This window comes from Sus scrofa, chromosome 11 (assembly GCF_054392235.1).
Source record: "Sus scrofa isolate SSC_HxYL_T2T_F1_AM1 chromosome 11, Sscrofa_HxYL_maternal_Yorkshire_Landrace_v2.0, whole genome shotgun sequence".
Taxonomy (NCBI): Eukaryota; Metazoa; Chordata; class Mammalia; order Artiodactyla; family Suidae; genus Sus; species Sus scrofa.
In genome coordinates, this window is record NC_139393.1 from 3,168,193 (window position 1) to 3,186,248 (window position 18,056).

Sequence of the window (18,056 nt, forward strand, 5' to 3'; positions counted from 1 at the left end):
TTAAAAGTATAAGCTTAGACCATTAACTCTAGATTTTCTTCTTTTTAATATAAGTGTTTAAAGCTAGGGGTTCTAGTCGTGGCACAACGAAATCCAACTAGGAGCCATGAAGCTGCAGATTTGATCCGTGGTTCAGTGGGTTAAGGATCCGGTGTTGCTATGAGCTGTGGTGTAGGTTGAAGATGCAGCTCAAAAGACGTAAATAAATAAATAAAGCTGTGCGTTTACCTCTAGTGCTACTCATTTACTTCGGTACCACTTCAGCTGCACCTTACACATTTTTACATATTGTTTTTCTTCATTCAGTTCAAAATATTTTTTCCTTTGTACCGTGGGTTATTTAATTGTGTATTGTTTGATTTCCAAATATTTAGACATTTTCTAGTGATATTTTTTACTATTTGTTTCTAATGTAATTAATTTTTTTTTTTTTAAGGGCCGCACTTGAGGCATATGGAAGCTCCCAGGCTAGCGGTCAACAGGGGCTGCAGGTGCCAGCCTACGCCTCAGCCCCAGCAACGCGGTGTCTGAGCTGCATCTGCGCCCCACACCACAGCTCACGGCCACCGCGGATCCTTGACTCACTGAGCCAGGCCAGGGATCAAAGCCGTGTCTTCAGGGTGCTCAGGTTAGTTTCTGCTGTGCCACGTGGGAACGCCCCAGTGGAGCTGCATTTTGATCGGAGAAAATAGTCTGTTGTATGTCCATACTTTCATGTTTATCGAGATTTCTTCTGTGGCCGGGACGTGATCCATTTAGGTGAATAGTCCATGTATCCTGAAAAGGGTAGATAGGGGTTTGTCGGGTGGTCAGCGCAGTGTTTCACAAGCTTCGTTTAGGTTGAGCTGCTTGACGGCGTGTTCAGCACCACTGACGCCCTGAGCAGTTGTTGTATCCGTTACCGAGAGGAGTGGCGAATCCTCCAGGTGACACGGCTGACTTCTTTCTTTCTCCTCTTTCCATCCATTGTACGTCACGTGTTTTAAAACTGTTTAATTAGATGCATACATATGTATAATTATTAGGTCTTCTTGATGAATTGACCACATCCTCATCATGAAATGCTTTCTTAAAAAATCTCAGGGGACAGTTCTTATCGTAAAGACTACTTTGTCTAATATTAATGTGGCCACCTCATCTTTCTAGCTTATAATGAGTGATTTTTCATGTTTCATTTCTTTTTCTACCTTTTACATTTTAATACGCTGGTATTTTTGTACTTAAAGTGAATTTCTTGTAGAAGTGCGTAGTTGAGTCTTGCATTTTTATTCAGTTTGATTCTCTCTGACTTTTAATTCAAGTGTTCAGATAATTTTTATTTACAGGTCTGCACATTTGGGTTTAAATTTGGCATCTGGTCATCTATTTTCTGGTTAACTCATCTGTTCTTTGCTCATTTCTTCATTTATTCCTGCCTCCTCTTGCATTAGTATCTTTAGTGTTTGAATTAGTATTTTTACATATTCTTTTGTATCTCCATTACTGGCTTATTGGCTCTTCATCTTTTATGAGTATTAATATTTATTAGCTGCTCTATACATTACAATAAGTATCTTTTTATATCTTCAGATAATTTTGCATCTTTTTTTTTTTTTTTTGGTCTTTTTGTCTTTTTAGAGCCGCACCCACGGCATATGGAGGTTCCCAGGCTAGGGGTCTAATTGGAGCTACAGCCACCGGCCTACACCACAGCCATAGCAATGCCAGATCTGAGCCGCGTCTGTGACCTACGCCACAGCTCATGGCCACACCGGATCCTTAACCCACTGAGCCAGGCCAGGGATTGAACCTGCAACCTCATGGTTCTCAGTCGGATTCATTTCTGCTGTGCCATGACGGGAACTCTGTAATTTTACATTTTTCATGTGTAAACAGGAGCGTCTAACAGGACACCCCTTTAACTCCATCTCATTCTTCTAACTCCACTGTTGTCACACGTTTTACTTCCACATTTGCGACAAACTCCGCAATAAATTCTTCTTTCAGCTGTCTTTTATGTTTACCTGTACGTTTTCCATCTCTGATGTCGTTTTCTCCTTGTTAAATTCAAGTTGCTGGTAAGATTTTACTTCAATCTGAGGAACTGCTCCCTCTCTCTCTCCCTCTTTTTTTTTTTTTTTTTTTTTTTGCTTTTTAAGGTCACACGTGTGGCATATGGAGCTTCCCAGGCTAGGGGTCGAATCAGAGCTGCAGCTGCTGGTCTACACCACAGCCATAGCCACACCAGATCCGAGTCACATCTTCAACCTACACCACAGCTCACAGTAATGCCGGATCCTTAACCCACTGAGCGAGGCCAGGGATCGAACCGGCGTCCTCATGGATGCTGGTCAGATTCATTGCTGCTGTGCCACAGTGGGAACTCCCATTCTTCTCACATTTCTTACACTACAGGCTGGGGAAAAATCTCCTCAGATTTTGTTTGCCTGAAAATGACTGTTTTGCCTTTGTTCTTCAAGAATATTTTCACTGGATGTATGCTTCTGTGTTCCCACTTTCTTTAAGCAGCATAAAGATGTCTTTCCATCACTTTCTGGCCTTTCCTGGTTCTGCTGAGAAGGGTGGGGCGATCTCAACTCTGCTCAGGTGTACGAGTCTCCTCCTGCCCCTCCCTGAAGGCTGCACTTAAAATTTTCTCTTCATCATTGATGTTCAATAATTTGAGTGTGATGTGCCTTCGTATGGGTGTGTGTGGTTTGTTTGAGGTTTTATTATTTTTTTCTTTTTTCCTGTTTCTTTTGCTTGGAATTTATTGAACTTCTTGGATCATACTTTTCATCAAATTTTGAAAAATTTCGAGGATTATTGTATCAATTTTTTTCTGCTCTCTCTCCTCACTCAAAGTATGTTTTAAATCATTTGACTTTTTCCCGCATGTCACTAAAGCACCGTTCATTTTTGCTTAGTCTTTTTTCCTCCTCTTTCTGTGCTCTAGTTTGGAGGTCCCATTGTTGGGTCTTCAATTTCACTGACTTTTCCTTCTGCCGTGTTTAATCCACTGTTAACCCCGTGGAGCGAGTTTCATTCTTCCAGGTATTGCACCTGTTACCTCTAGAGGTCATACGACACGTGTACATCTGCGTAAGTCCTTCCAGGTCTAAAGCCCCAAAGAAGTAGGTCTTTGCACTGTCAGTTTCCCTTCCTTCCAGAATCACACCCCGTCTGTGTTCGCCAGGGACCAGCATCTTCAAGCAGTTGTTTTGCAGACTTTATCTCCTTCTCTAGTGCTCCACGGCGGGAGGCCAAGCCCGTGACAACAATGACAGTGTGACCTTGTTTCTAAGCTTTAACGCACCAGCTATGTAATCTTTTCCCCCACACTCTTTTTTTTTTTTTTTTCTTTTTTCCGGTTTCTCCTAGAATGTAAGTTCTATAAAGGCAGGGACTTCAGTCTTCCTACTACATAGATCCATTACCTAAAATACACCATAAATATTTGTTACCTCACTGAATCAGTGGTTTTTTCCTGCAATTTAAAGTACTTGAGCTAAGGAAGATTGACACTCTCTTTGTTCCAGTAAATTCGGGTTTGGACACGGCACCGTCAGTGTCCGTGACCGTCGGCGTCCATCCAGGGGTGTTGAGCTGGTACATGAGGCATCACTCGTTAGGAAAATGTGTGTGAAACAGGGGCTCTCGCTGGTGAGATTAAACGTTTCCAGAATATGGGGAGAGGGCTGCGCATCTCAGAGAGCTTCCTCGCCCTGCGGGACGTGAGCATCCGCTGAGCCTGTGATCTGGACCCGCAGGGATGCTGCGAGGCCTCGTCTTTGAACCGTCTTGTCTCCAGCCGTTTCTGGGCACGTCTCTTAGCCTGGCGCCAGCTCTGGAAAGCTGCCATGCACTTTGGGCAAAGCACTCGTCCGAGCACCCAATGGACGGAGGCCGGGACTTTTAAAGGACCCGCGTCATGTCTGCTGTGTCATCCGTGTGTGTTTGCTAAATGTTGCTCTGCGTGCAGACCGTGCGTTGGTCTAAGATGCACTTGTGTCGCACCTGGAAGGGAGGCTGTGGGGCGGTGGTTAAGCTCCCGCCTCAGACTCTGCGGAGCTTCCTGCTCTCCGCCCGGCAGCCGCTGAGACGCAGGCATAGCCAAGGGACCTGAGGTCGCCTTGCACTGGGCCCGGTGGTTTATTCCCAAGTTAACTTCAGAAAGGGGTGACGCGGGGTTGCCCATTGTGGTGCATCGGAAATGAATCCGACCAGGATGGGTGAGGTTGTGGGTTCTATCCCTGGCCTCGCTCAGTGGCTTAAAGATCTGGTGTTGGGGTGGCTGTGGTGCAGGCCGGCACCTGTAGCTCCCATGGGACCCCTAGCCTGGGAATCTCCATATGCCACGGGTGCAGCCCTAAAAAGCCAAAAGACAAAAGACAAAAAAAAAAAAATTGAACTACTCTAATAGAACGTTAAAAAGCTAAATACCCCATCTCTAATAATATTTCATCGTGTGCAAATAGTTGTGTTGCATATACTGGGATAATTGGCAGTCCCCTGGGGGGGAAATACATCTATTTCATTCTGTACACAAAAATAAATTCCAAATGCATTTAAAAATCTAAGTGCGAGAAGTAAAAGAGCAAACACTGGAAGAAAATATCTTTATCACCTTGGAACGGGGAACTACTCCTTAGGACAGGAAGAGCGAGCACGCTATCAATTCATCAAAAAGATGTATTAATTTTTTTAACATTCTTTAACTTCAGTATAAAAAAATAACTGAGGCAAAGGTAAAAGGTAATTGCTACACATATAACCAGCCACAAATTAGCAGCAAAATTTACTTGTCATATTCAGCACGTCAATAAGTAAAAGACAAACCATGGCAGAAATGGGCAAAGTATTTGAATGAGTGGTTCACAGAAGAAATAGCAAAGGCTAATAAGGTTGAAAAGATATGCACCCTCAGCTGTAATCAGGGAAACGAAGCAGATACAATTGCGTCCTCATTAGCTGGCCAAAGCTGGAAACCAAGCCTTGTTTGTGGTTGTGAAGCCCGGGGAACCTGAACAGCCACTTGGAATGCAAGTCGGCAACAGCTAGTAATCCCTCAGTTCTGCCTGTAGGTCCCCTTGTGAAGCTCTCGTGTGTGCACTTAGAGCCAGAGATGAAGACGTGTGGGAAACGCCCATCGCTGCGTTTCGCAACAGCGAGTAGCTGGAAACAACCTAAATACTCAGCACCAGGGCGCAACGGACAAACTTTAGATGTAAAAGCCACCCTGGAGGCTCAGCGGGCTAAGGATCCAGTGTTATCACTGCAGGCTCGGGTCTCTGCTTGGCACAGGTGTGATCCCTGGCTGCGGAACTTGCACAAGCTGAGGGCAAAAGTGAATAAATAAAGCACGGTGGTTTCAAGCGCACAGCTGGATGGCTGTGTGTACATGTGCACGCGCGGGATCACCAGCTGAATTAGCACCCAGGCCACGCTCAGCCCCGGAAAGGCTGCCTGTGGGCCTCGAGTTTCCACCTCTCCTGCCCCCGGAAAGGCTGCCTGTGCGCCTCGGGGCTTCTATCTCCTGCCCCGACGGTCGTGATCCCGACTCCAGCCATCACTCACACGCGCCTGTTCTGATGTTCACATGAGCGGGTTCAAACCATATCTGCGCTTTAACTCAGCTTAACCTCACTGGCATTTATCCATGTTGTTGCACAAAACAGTACATCATTTTTTTTCTTTTTTTTTTTAAATGATCATCACAATCTGATTTCACAGGATTTCCATCCCACAGCCCAAGCACATCCCCCCTCCCCCCAAACTGTCTCCTCCAGAGACCATAAGTTTTTCAATGTCTGTGAGTCAGCATCTGTTCTGCAACAAAGTTCCGTCTGTCCTTTTTTCAGATGCCACATGTCAGTGAAAGCATTGGATGTTGGTGTCTCATTGTACGGCTGACCTCACTTAGCATGATTGTTTCTAGGTCCATCCCTTGCCAAAAATGCTGGTATTTCGTTCTTTTTAATGGCTGAGTCATATTCCATTGTGTATATGGACCACATCTTCTGGATCCACTCCTCTGCTGATGGACATTGAGGTGGTTTCCATGTCTTGGCTATTGGAAATAGTGCTGCACTGAACACTGGAGAACATGTGTCTTTGCGAGTCGTGGTTTTCTCTGGATAGATGCCCAGGAGTGGGCTTGCTGGATCCAATGGTAGTTCTATGTTTAGTTTTCTGAGCAACCTCCATACTGCTTTCCACAGTGGTTGCACCAATTTATAATCCCACCAACAGAGTAATAGGGTTCCTTTTTCTCCACACCGTCTCCAGCACCTATTGTTGGTAGACTTTTGGATGATGGCCATTATGGCTGGTGTGAGGTGGTACCTCATCGTGGTTTTGATGTGCATTTCTCTAATACTGAGTGATGTTGAACATCTTTTCATGTGTTTCTTGGCCATCTGCATGTCTTCTTTGGAGAAAGGAGAACACTTTTTAAAAAAATGTTGTATAGGATTCCCTTGCGTGAACGGACCGCGATTATTTATCTAACCTCTGTGGTGGGCGTTTGATGTTTCCCCCTCGTTTTGACCATGACGCCTTAGGCATCTCTGCATGTCTGCAAGATACTTGTTTGTGAGCATGTGCTTTCGTTTCTCTTGTGTAGATTCTGGAATTGAAATTTCTTTTAATTTATTTTTCACTTTTTTTTTTGGCCGTGCCTGTGGCATGTGGAAGTTCCCAGGCCAGGGATCAAACCTGCGCCACAGCAGTGACAACACCGGATCCTTAACCCACTGCGCCACCAGGGAACTCCTGGAATGGGAGTGTCTGAATCTGAGGTTAGGGATATACTTGGATTTAGCAGTTTTCTGAAGTGGTCACACTGTCCACACCAGCACCAGCCGTGTCTGAGCTCCAGCTGCTCCAATCCCGGCAAACACCTGCTCCTATCTGCCTTCTTCAGCTTTTGCCATTCTGGTGGGTGTGTGGCAGCTTCTCCTTTAAGATTTAAAGTGCACTTTCTGGAGTTCCCCTTGCAGTGCAGCAGAAACCAATCTGACTAGAATCCATGAAGATGCGGGATCAATCCCTGGCCTTGCTCAGTGTGTTAAGGATCGGCCTTTGCCGGAGTGCAGGAACGGTGAACTCAAGGGGCTTCACGACCAGCCAGATTCACAATCCAAGCTGCTGCCTGTGCCCCAGAAAGAGGACACAGAGGTTAATACTATACTTCGGGGAAGCTTTGAAGTGAGAGAGCTCCCTTTCTCTCCCGGGAAAACAGACGTCATGTAAAAAAGACTTGACTTTATTCCGGAAAGTCATAAAGCTGGACGCTGTACCGGAAGGAACATTTCCCAGTAGGAACTGTTCTTAAAGTGTAAGAATCTTTCTTAACATATAAAATGCTTAAGAGAAGACTTTTTTCATCTTGACTTCCAAGGTGACCAGAAGTTCGGTCAGTTAAAAAGTATTTATGAAGTTTTGTTTTTTTTTTTTTTTAACTCCCATTATGGACACAGCGGTTCGCAGTCTGTCCGTCCGTGGCTTCCAGTGGGGGTGAGCCTTGGAGAAGGTCTGTCTCGCCCACAGACTTCAGCCACTGCCTTGCGTAGCGGCGTCTGCTCTGGAAGACAGATAAGAGGTTAGTGGAATGCGGGATTCTCTGGCCTCTCACAGAAGGTTTCTAGTTGTACTTCTGAAGGTACCGGCGGGGCTGGATGTAACCCGACACAGCCCGATTGGACATTCCTGAGGCCCTTGCCTCCGCCTCGGCAGTTAAGCCGCAGGGCTGTGCTGCGGCTCCCGAGACAAAGATCGGAACTTCAGGGAACAGGAGCTTTAGTCTCGAAGGAGATAAGGTATCTGCATACGCTTCTCTTCATTCACCTTCGGTTGGGCAGCACCTCCTGAGTCACACCCCATCTGTCTTTTTTGGCTGGGGGGGAGGCATGAGGGAAAATGGGACCAGACAGGCTACCGGGGTCTTCACGTGAAATTGCAAAACATCGGTAAAAAAGAGCTGTGGAGAAGAAGCCTAAAGAATGGATGGGGCGGTGGGGGCAGAAGAGAGACGACATGTTCCAACAGCAGGCGTAGCTTAGAAAAGCAGCCCACCCACCCGGAGAGTCAGTCGGGGATCAGATTCGGGAAACAGAAATTAGTCCTTTATTGGACCACTATTTACTGGGCCTCTGCTGTGCCATACTGCATGTGAGATGCTGAGAATTAGCACCCACTCCTGCAAACACTGATCCAGCTCCAAAAGGAGCCCTCAGCCCAGGTCTGGCCTGGAGCCAAATCATTACTTAGACAATCCAACATTCACCTTTTTTTTTTTTTTTTTTTTGTCTTTTGTCTTTTTAGGGCCACACCCTCGGCATCTGGAGGTTTCCAGCCTAGGGGTCTAATCAGAGCTGTTGCTGCCGGCCTACACCACAACTCGGGATCCGAGCTGTCTCTGCGACCTATACCACAGCTCATGGCAACGCCAGATCTTTCACCCATTGAGCGAGGCCAGGGATCGAACCGGCAACCCCATGGTACCTAGGCAGGTTCATTTCCGCTGCACCACGGCGCGAACTCCCCAGCATTTGCCCTTGGTCTTCTTCATCTTCTTGTTGCAACTTCCTCCCAGCCGCTTTGCTCTGTGATTCATCTTCCAACTCTCGGCTGGAGAGTTAAAAACTTATTCTGGGAAATGACACGTAGTTAGTGTAATTGTGTCTTAGTGAGCACACAGGCCTCCCCGTGGTGTTCATGTTTTAAAGCTTATCTGTTTCCGTTGAAAGGCTTGACCGGCTCCAGTAAAGCAAATGAGAAGAAGAGGGAGACCGTCCATCAGCACAAGATGACAGTAAAGGGTCCTTGCTGTTACCCCCACATAAACCATCCCGCACTTTATTATTGGTAGAAACTTGAAAGGCCCGCTTATTTAACTGTGAGCTCGAAATAGCCTCGGTTATAGCCGAAAGGAAAGTCTTGAGTCGGGTCAAAGGCCCCAGGGATTTACATCATGGAACAGCAGAGAAATATTTTCCCTGCAATCCGATTCTCCAAAGGCTGCCGTTGGGCTGCGCGGAGGGCATTTGCTAACAGAAGAAAGGCGATAGAGTTGAGAGGGTCCAGAGCAAAAAGGCCCCAAAATGATCAAAGGAGAGGCGCGTGCATGAAGATCAAAAGCCCCGGCCGCGCCTAGCGTGGCCGGTAACCGTGGAGCGGGGCTGCCGGCCCGGGCGGTCGATAAGCGTTCTGCACTTGTTTAAAAGGTGTCAACACCAGAGGAGGCGAGTCCTGATTTTGCTTTCCTGGAGGTGACATAATGTGAAACAGAAAAGGTAGAACTGAAGAAAGAACAAAGTACGCAGAATATCAGGAAATATTTCCTACAGAGAAGAGTGGAGGATTTTTGTAAGATGTGAAACATTAGACCCTGGGCCCAAAGCCGAAAGCAACCATGAATAACTTCCCTTGTTTGCAGGTCGCTGTCTTTCCCGCCTCTATCATCCACCGTTTAATTCCTTCTCACCCGCCTTCTTCTACCCGTGGCCCAGATTCTCTCGTGTTCTTAGAGGTCCCATCAGGGACACGGCACCTACTTTTTTTGGCAAAATAGGATTCAGGAGGTGAACTCATGTAGACACACTAAGAGGAAAGCCTTTGAAGGGGCACCACTGCTGAATGTGCACCATAGGCAGCATCTAATCAAGGTGTCCACGGCTCAGAGTCAGAGGGTTTCCAGAACCCGAAGCAAGCTGAGGTAACCAGTCTCATCAGAGAGGCTGGGTTGTTTCTCCAAAATGCACCAGCCTGATGACTGAGCAGAAAAAAAAAAACCAGGTCTCCACAACCACAGGGCCTGATTCGCAGTCTATGGCAATGCCATCTTCTTCTCATATATACAGTGCCCTCTGACCATGTGGCAGTCTTCATTTTGTTTTCCTTAAAGCTAAAATTAGCAAATTTTAGGAAATTGTCCTTTGCCGGATTTTCAAATTCTCGTGCTTTTATTATTGCTTAGAATAGACGTATTTGGGAGTTCCCGTTGTGGCTTAGCAGAAGCAAACCCAACTAGTATGCGTGAGGATGCAGGTTTGATCCCACACCGTGTTCAGTGGATTAAAGGATCTGGCATTGCCGTGAGCTGTGGTATAGGTCACAGATGTGGCTCAGATCTGGCACTGCTGTGGCTGGTTGTCAGCCAGCAGCTGCAGCTCCACTTTGACCCCTAGCCTGGGGACTTCCGAATGCCACATATACGGCCCCAAAAAGGGAGGAAAAAAAAAAAAAGGAATAGATGCATTTAGGTTTGCAAATTAGGTTCATTCACAGTACAGTTCTTATCCTAGTGGGAAATGACGTTGGAGCAGGCGTTCCTGTGGGCCAGGCCGTGCATCTTTCTCACAGTGAGAGGCTTGAGCTGAGGCGGGATGGTTTCTCCCTCACCCAGGAAGGAGCAACCCCGCTCAGCCCACCTTCCCCAAGTAACCCAAGCTTCGTGCGTGACTCACCTAAGTCTGACACAGGAGTACCTTGAGCAGCCAAGAACCACTGGACCATTCTCACCAGGGCCCAGAACAGTCTTACGAAATGAGTATTGGAAGTGGGGACTCCAGTCTCTTGTGTCAAACCTAAAACATTTACTAGTGACAAGGTGGGCGAGCCGTGTGGCTGGCGAGCTGCATCGTAAGAATGGTACCTTGCACCCCGCAAACTCACCCTCCGTTGACAGCCTGTTTGGTTCTCAGCACTGAATCAAGCTGGTCTCAAGGTAGGCGAAGAGGAGTGCCACGTGGTTCCCACCTCCCAAGGGCTCAGGGTCTGATGGGCAAAGAGGATAGAGACCAGTTATAACACCGTGTGGTGGGAGCAATGGTGGAGACAGCGAGTGCTGCAGAGTCCTTCAGAGAGTCAGTACTACAGACCAAACAGACTTTTCTTACCATGAATCACATCACACACACAAATGCTGAAAGCCCTTTAGCATGCAGGCTAAGTACTCTGAAAGGGACTTGATGGCCTGATATTGCTGTTAAAAACAAGGAGGCACTTTCAGAGAAGTCAGGCTTCCCAAATCATAATGCAATATCCAGAAATCAGGGGCAAGATGAAGCATAAACTTGCGTCATTGTGTGCTGATGCACAATGGTAGATGCTGGAGGAAGGGACTAGAAAATGAGGTTAGAAATGAGGATGGAAGGACGGCATGTAAAATGAAATGAGGCAAAATGCAATCCAACAAAACAAAATAGAATAAAGGAAAACACCTCAGAAGAGTCTGTAGGCAAATTCTAGTGTCTTGACTCAGAACAACTGGATTATTGTGTTCAATGCCTGTACAAACGTGAGAACGTTTAAAATGCAGAAGCAGATTTGGAGACAATATTTGTAACATAACAGATGAAGTATTATTTATAATGCCAAAGGAATTGTTTCAAATCAATGGCATTAAATAACAGGACAATATAAAATGGCCAACAGATATGTGGCAAATTGCCTATCTTGTAATTAATACAGAATGCAAAACAGTGAGATAATACTTTCCACTGTCGACCAAAAAGGGAAAATGCTGATAAGTTTCGTTGTGACACAGAGGTGAAATTTGGAGTAAAGAGGCCATTTTCATATACTGCTAACCATAATACTAATTGATTCGCTTTTTGGAGACTAATGCAGTGTTACCACAAAGCTTTGAATGCCTCTCATTTGACCTAGCAATGTCCTTGGAGTCTTTCCTAAAGCGATATTAGCATGTGCTGGCAAAGATGCCACCACGGTACCATTTACAATAGCCAAATAACTGGGAATAACTTAATATCTACCAATAAGGAAGTTTTGTGCTGACATTCTGATGTGTTTGGTGGACAAAAGTAAGTTTAAAACAATAGAGGGAGTTCCCGTCGTGATGCAGTGGTTAACGAATGACTAGGAACCATGAGGTTGCAGGTTTGATCCCTGGCCTTGCTCAGTGGGTTAAGGATCCAGCGTTGCCGCGAGCTGTGGTGTAGGTTGCAGATGTGGCTCGGATCCCGCGTTGCTGTGGCTCTGGCGTAGGCCAGTGGCTACAGCTCCGATTCAACTCCTAGCCTGGGAACCGCCATATGCCGCAGGAGCGGCCCAAAGAAATAGCAAAAAGACAAAAAATAAATAAATAAATAAAACAATAGAGCAGATTACAGTATAGCCACCTTTTTGTTAAAAACAAAGTGTGTGTGCACAGTGTGATGTGTGTGCACAGCATGTGTGCATGGTGTGTGCACGTGGTATGGTGGGCGTGTGTGCAGTGTGTGGGGGGGTGTGGTGTGTGTGTGTGTGTAGCATGGGTGTGCGATGCGGAGGGTGTGCATACAGCGTGTGCTGGGGGTGTGCGATGCGGAGGGTGTGCAGACAGCGTGTGCACCTGCACAGACGCACATTTGGCAGGTCTCCATCCCAGGCGGCAGAGCCGGCCTGTGTCAAGGGGTCAGAAGGAGAGGAAGGGAGGCGTCCTTTGCCCGGTACACTCTTCAATGTCCTTTGAATCTTTCTTACAGCTTCCTGCACTGATGTTCTGATCTCTGCGTCACGTTTCTCTTTTCATGCTAGACCTTGGGAGAGGAAATGGTGCGATTTCTCCTCAAATTCCAACACAAGAGAGCTTTCTCTTAGGAGCCTCTTTTGAGGACAATGTCTTGTTTTGCAATCTCTCCTCCAGAGGCAGAGGCATTCCCCATAAAAGGAGTGATTGTCAGAGACATTCGTTTCAGAAAGCTTTGCACGTAGATGTGATTATGAGATAAAGCAGCGGCAACGCATTTCCTGTATTAAATATCACACTGAAGTAGCACTTAAGATACGGACCAGAAGGTTAAATAAATAGGAGAGGAAGAAGCCAGAGTGCTGGCCGCCGTCTCTGCTGAGGATTTGCCAGGCATGAAAAGATGGTCACAGCAGAGGCAGCAACTGAACTTGGTGTCCTCGAATCAGGAGGACATCTGTCTAGAAGCACGTTCAAGAGCTTTTGACAGGGGTTCCGTCTGGGAGCAGGCTAGGCATTTGCTTCTTGCTGTAATGATTTAAATCCATTTAATTTTCACAAAGAGAATTCAGCTAGAATTCTGGGTGTTACGCTTGCTGGTTTTGACTGTCTTTCTGCAGTCATCCAATTTTCTGTTACAAACGTATGCTGTTCTTGTCATTCGGAAAAAAAAAAAAAAATCCATCCTTGAAATTTCGCATTTTTTAAAAACAGACCCCTAGGCGTCCTGTGGGGGATTTCTATAACCCAAGCAGCCCAGGTTAATTTACAGAGGCTGTTAACACTCAGACTGGCAGGCTGCCCTAAAACAGTGTTTCAGAAAGACATTTGATTCACAGAAAAAATAGTGCAAGAGCGTGACTTGCGAAAGAGCACAGCTTCAGAGTCCTGTGCTCCTGAGGTGGATTCTAGGCCTGTGGCCTTGGGAGGCGACATAGCTCTACGGACCCCGGGTGTCCTGGCCGAGGAGCTGGAGGAGTTGATTGTGCATCTGGCGGAGGACCAGGCGGAAGGAGGATGGTTGACCAGAGGCAAACATGGCCATCAGCTCTGCAGAAGGCACGTGCACCCTGAGCGTCACTGAGTCCCCAGCCTCCGGGAGACCCCACACGAGCTGTCAGGTCATCGAGGCCTTGGAGGGTGGGCTGGACCCTTTGCTGCCTCTGATCCCAGGCTCTCCCGGCAGCGCCCCAGGGCTCCCTCACTTCTGACCACTCTTCTGACCTCTCACCAGTTGGACCTCCTCCGTCTCTCACTGGTCGAGGTCTTTGCTGTTCATGGTGTCCACTGCAGCCTTCCCAGACCATCCCCGGAGGCTTAGCTCATGAAGTCCGGTGCCTTCTTAGCATCTCAAGTTTGGTGCCCTCCCCCTAGGAAGCTGGCTCCACACCAAGACAGCAGACTCACAAAGTGCTGCCCCCCAACCCCTGACACACACACACACCACGTCTCTTGTGTTCCCATCATCCCTCTGTCCCTCCATGGGGACTCCCGCCCTCCAGCCCACCCTTAGCTGGGGAAGGACCAAATCCTTCTCTGCTGGGGGCGCTCTGGCCCCCTGATGGTGGAGGGCTCACTCCCTGTCCAGCCGTCCCTGGACATGAAAGTCCCTTTCGGTCACTGATGTTTATACACGATACACGTCATTTCCCTTTTTTGAGAGCATCTCGTTTATGATGTTACACCTGCATCTTCAGAAGGGTGAGTCCTTGACCTTGAATTCTGACATGAACATGACTGAAGGACCCCATGAAAATTGTCACAATATGCTTTAGACTTTTCAGGTGTGTGCGTGTGTCTCTTCAGGGCTGCACCCGAGGCTTACGGAAGTTCCCAGGCCAGGGGTGGAATCGGAGCTACGGCTGCCACCTACACCACAACCACAGCAGGGCCAGATCCAAGCCGCATCTGCAACCTACACCACAGCTCACGGCAATGCCAGATCCTTAACCCACTGAGTGAGGTCAGGGATTGAACTCGAGTCCTCATGGATCCTAGTTGGGTTTGTGACCGCTGAGCCCCAATAGAAGTCCTACAGTTTAGACTTTTGATGGTGTAGTGCTAAAATACCACAGGGCCAATTTTCAAAAAACAGATTTATCCACTTTCGAATGCCATAAAACATGTTGCTTTTGCTAAAATGCAAAATATCCTTTGACTCTAACATGAGAAATGCTTAGGAAAAGCAGAGTACAGGGTGCCTTTCTCTGCCAAAGAGAATTTTTTCTCACCTGTTACAGTCAGAAGTGGCTTGTTCTAGCAATACTTTAAATCACTGGGTTGAAGATGTGTTTCGTATTCACCATGTGCCAGGACTATCCTAATGCAGACAAGAGCCTGTTGAGAAAAACCGAGCTGCTCTCATTATCACAAATTTTGGAGAGAAGGAACCCTAAATTTAAAGTGACTTATTCGCACTCTGAATTTCATGTAGAAATACTGGACGCTAACACAGCCTGACACAAGCCAAATCAGATTTCTGACAAAGAGCTCGGAAAACTTACCAGAAAACAAAGCATCAGTTTAAAAATGAGCAAAAGGAATGAACAGATACTTCACCCCAAAAAGGTGCACAGGTGGCAGGTGAGTCAATGAAAAGATGCTCAGCATCATCAGTGATTCGGGAAGGGAGGGTAAAACCACACTGAGGTAGCACTAGCCCCTTAGAACAGCTAATGTTAAAGCGGCAGTTCTGGAGTTCCCATCATGGCTCAGCCATTAATGAATCTGACTAGGATCCATGAGGAAGCAGGTTCGATCCCTGACCTCGCTCAGTGGTTTAAGGATCCGGCGTCACCGTGAGCTGTGGTGTAGGTTGCAGACGCGGCTCGGCTCAGGCATAGCTGTGGCTGTGGTATAAGCTGGCAAAAGCTCCCATTTGCCCCCTAGCCTGGGAACCTCCATATGACTCAGGTGCGGCCCTAAAAAGCAAAATAATAAGAATAATAAGTGAATGAATGAATTAAATGGCGATACCAACAGCCAGTGAGAGTGTTGAACACCAGGGCTTTCATATGCCACTGGGAGGGGTGCAAAACAGCACAGCCACTTTAAAAAAACAACCTGGAAATGTCTTGTAAAACTAACCATGTCTATCGTATGACTCAGAAATCCCACACCTAGACATCTGCCTGAGAGAAAAGAAAAGTTTTGTTCCAGTGAGTATACACTGGGTGTTCTCTTGAGTGTCACCCGGTTAAGGATCCTGCATTGTCACCGGGTTGCTGCTGTGGCATAGGCTCAATTCCTGGCCCAGGAACTTCCGCAGGTTGCAAGTATGGTAAAAAAAAAAAAAAAAAAAAAAAAAAAAGTGTGTACCATACTTGTATATATTTAGCTGCTTCATTCAGAATTGCCCAAATTTGAAACGACCTAGCTCTCCTTCAGCTTGGGGAAGGATAAATAGACAGCGGTGCATCCATTCAGGGGAAGACTACTCGGCCATAAAAGGGAGCACCCACTGAGCCACATAACTACGTAGATAAGCCTTACATGCAGTGTGCTAAGTGAAACACACCAGACTCAAAAGGCATCGTGTTTTGTAATTACTTTTCTTTTTTTTTTTGTCTTTTTGCCTTTTCTAGGGCCACTCCTGTGGCATATGGAGGTTCCCAGGCTAGGGGTCTAATTGGAGCCGTAGCCACCAGCCTACGCCAGAGCCCCAGCAACGCGGGATCCGAGCCGCGTCTGCAACCTACACCACAGCTCACGGCAACGCCGGATCGTTAACCCACTGAGCGAGGCCAGGGACCGAACCCGCGACCTCATGGTTCCTAGCCGGATTCGTTAACCTCTGCGCCACGACGGGCACTCCCTGTAATTCCATTTTTTGATACTATGCAAAGACAATAAAAAGACCCCCAAACCCAGAGAGAAGATGAGGCATTTCCAGGGCTTGGAGCGTTCAGGAGAGGTTGACTGTAAAGAGACAGCGCAGGGATATTTTGGGGGCAATAAAACTGTTTCGTATAGAATTTAGGTGGTGGATGTGTGACTATGTGTTTGTCAGAACCCTTAGCACCGTGCACTGCAGAGGCAGCTTTCTGAATCAATTCTGTAATTTACCTGATAGCATTGGATCGAGAGGGACATTTTAATTTTGATAGTTGTTCTTGGCTATTATGCAAGACGTTCCTAAGTGAAGAATCTGAGTATAGGATGTACGGGAACTCTCTCCTGTTTTTGCAATTCTTCTAGAAGTAAATAAAAACCTATCTCTTAAGAAGTTTTTCAAATGTAAAATCATAATCGACTTGGTATGCTCTGCTGAGTAGCATCTCTCACACAGTGAAACGTGCTTTTATTTTCTGCTGAACGTAATAAAAGAGAAAACATGAAGATGGCTTTAGAAATTTGGTTTAAAAACTGTGTTATAAACCGTATTCCTTAAACAGTCTTCTCAGCTTTTTCTCCTTGCGCAAAAATGCGTGATTATCCCTTTACTCTACCACCCGACTTTGTGAGTCCGTTTTATTTTGCAGGGCTCCTCTCTTATGTTTCTTTTTAAAAATCACTGTCACATTTTCCTGATTTTCCTCAGCATTTATAAGTATTCTGTGGGTTTTATGCCCCCACAACATGCTTGGTGCTTTTCAGTTTCATAAATGATTTTGCATCACTAAACATTATGACGTTATATCAGCATTTCTTTCTCTTTGCTTTTTTTTGCTTTTTTTTGTCTTTTTGCCATTTCCTGGGCTGCTCCTGCAGCATATGGAGGTTACCAGGCTAGGGGTCCAATCGGAGCTGTAGCTGCCAGCCTACGCCAGAGCCACAGCAACGCGGGATCCGAGCTGCGTCTGCAACCTACACCACAACTCATGGCAACGCCGGATCGTTAACCCACTGAGCAAGGCCAGGGATCAAACCCGCAACCTCATGGTTCCTAATCGGATTTGTGAACCACTGCGCCACGACGGGAACTCCTAGGTCACCATTTCTTAAAGCAGACTTGGAAGGGAAGGCTTGTCTTTATCTAACCTCGTCCTTCCTCGTGAAGCCAAACATCTCGCCTCCACCTCTCTCCCTAGTGTTATTCTGAAGACCTTCCTTCCTGCCTCTTTCTGTGCATTCTCACCATGCCCTCAACAGTCGCATTACCTCAAACATCATGTCCAGCTTTCAACAAAAGATCGGAAGTCCTGTTAAAAAGCAAGACAAAACACAGTCTGAAGAGACAAAGCAAACTTTACAACCAGACTCAGATATGATACAGATTTTAGAATTATCACATAGGAAATTGAAAATAACTATGATCAGAGTGCCTGTCATGGCTCAGTGGGAACGAACCCAACTAGCATCCATGAGGATGTGGGTTCGATCCCTGGTCCCGCTCAGTGGGTTAAGGATCCAGCATTGCTGTGAGCTGTGGTGTAGGTCACAGACGCAGGTCGGATCTGGTGGTGCTGTGGCTGTGGCATAGGCCTGCAGCTGTGATTCGACTCCTAGCCTGGGAACTTCCATATGCTGCAATGCAGCCCTCAAAAGCAAAAATAAATTAATTAATTAAGCAACTATGATTATTACATTAAGGGCTCTGATGGAAAAAGTAGACTATGCAAGAACAGTTTGTAAGTTAAGAGATGCAAACTCTAGAAAAAGA

The 18,056-nt window shown here is 46.6% G+C and overlaps 1 protein-coding gene and 1 long non-coding RNA gene across 4 annotated transcripts in view; one reads left to right on the forward strand and one right to left on the reverse strand.

Moving 5' to 3' along the window:
• TNFRSF19 (TNF receptor superfamily member 19) overlaps positions 1 to 18,056 on the forward strand; it is a 171,851-nt gene that overhangs the window by 50,525 nt on the left and 103,270 nt on the right. The gene's annotated exons all lie outside the window — the stretch shown is intronic.
• Positions 5,665 to 14,791, reverse strand: LOC146398464 (uncharacterized). The gene is made up of 3 exons (XR_014819017.1): positions 14,686 to 14,791; positions 8,485 to 10,758; positions 5,665 to 7,564 (listed from the first exon to the last, which is right to left on the reverse strand). It is a non-coding gene; the product is annotated as an uncharacterized LOC146398464 (long non-coding RNA).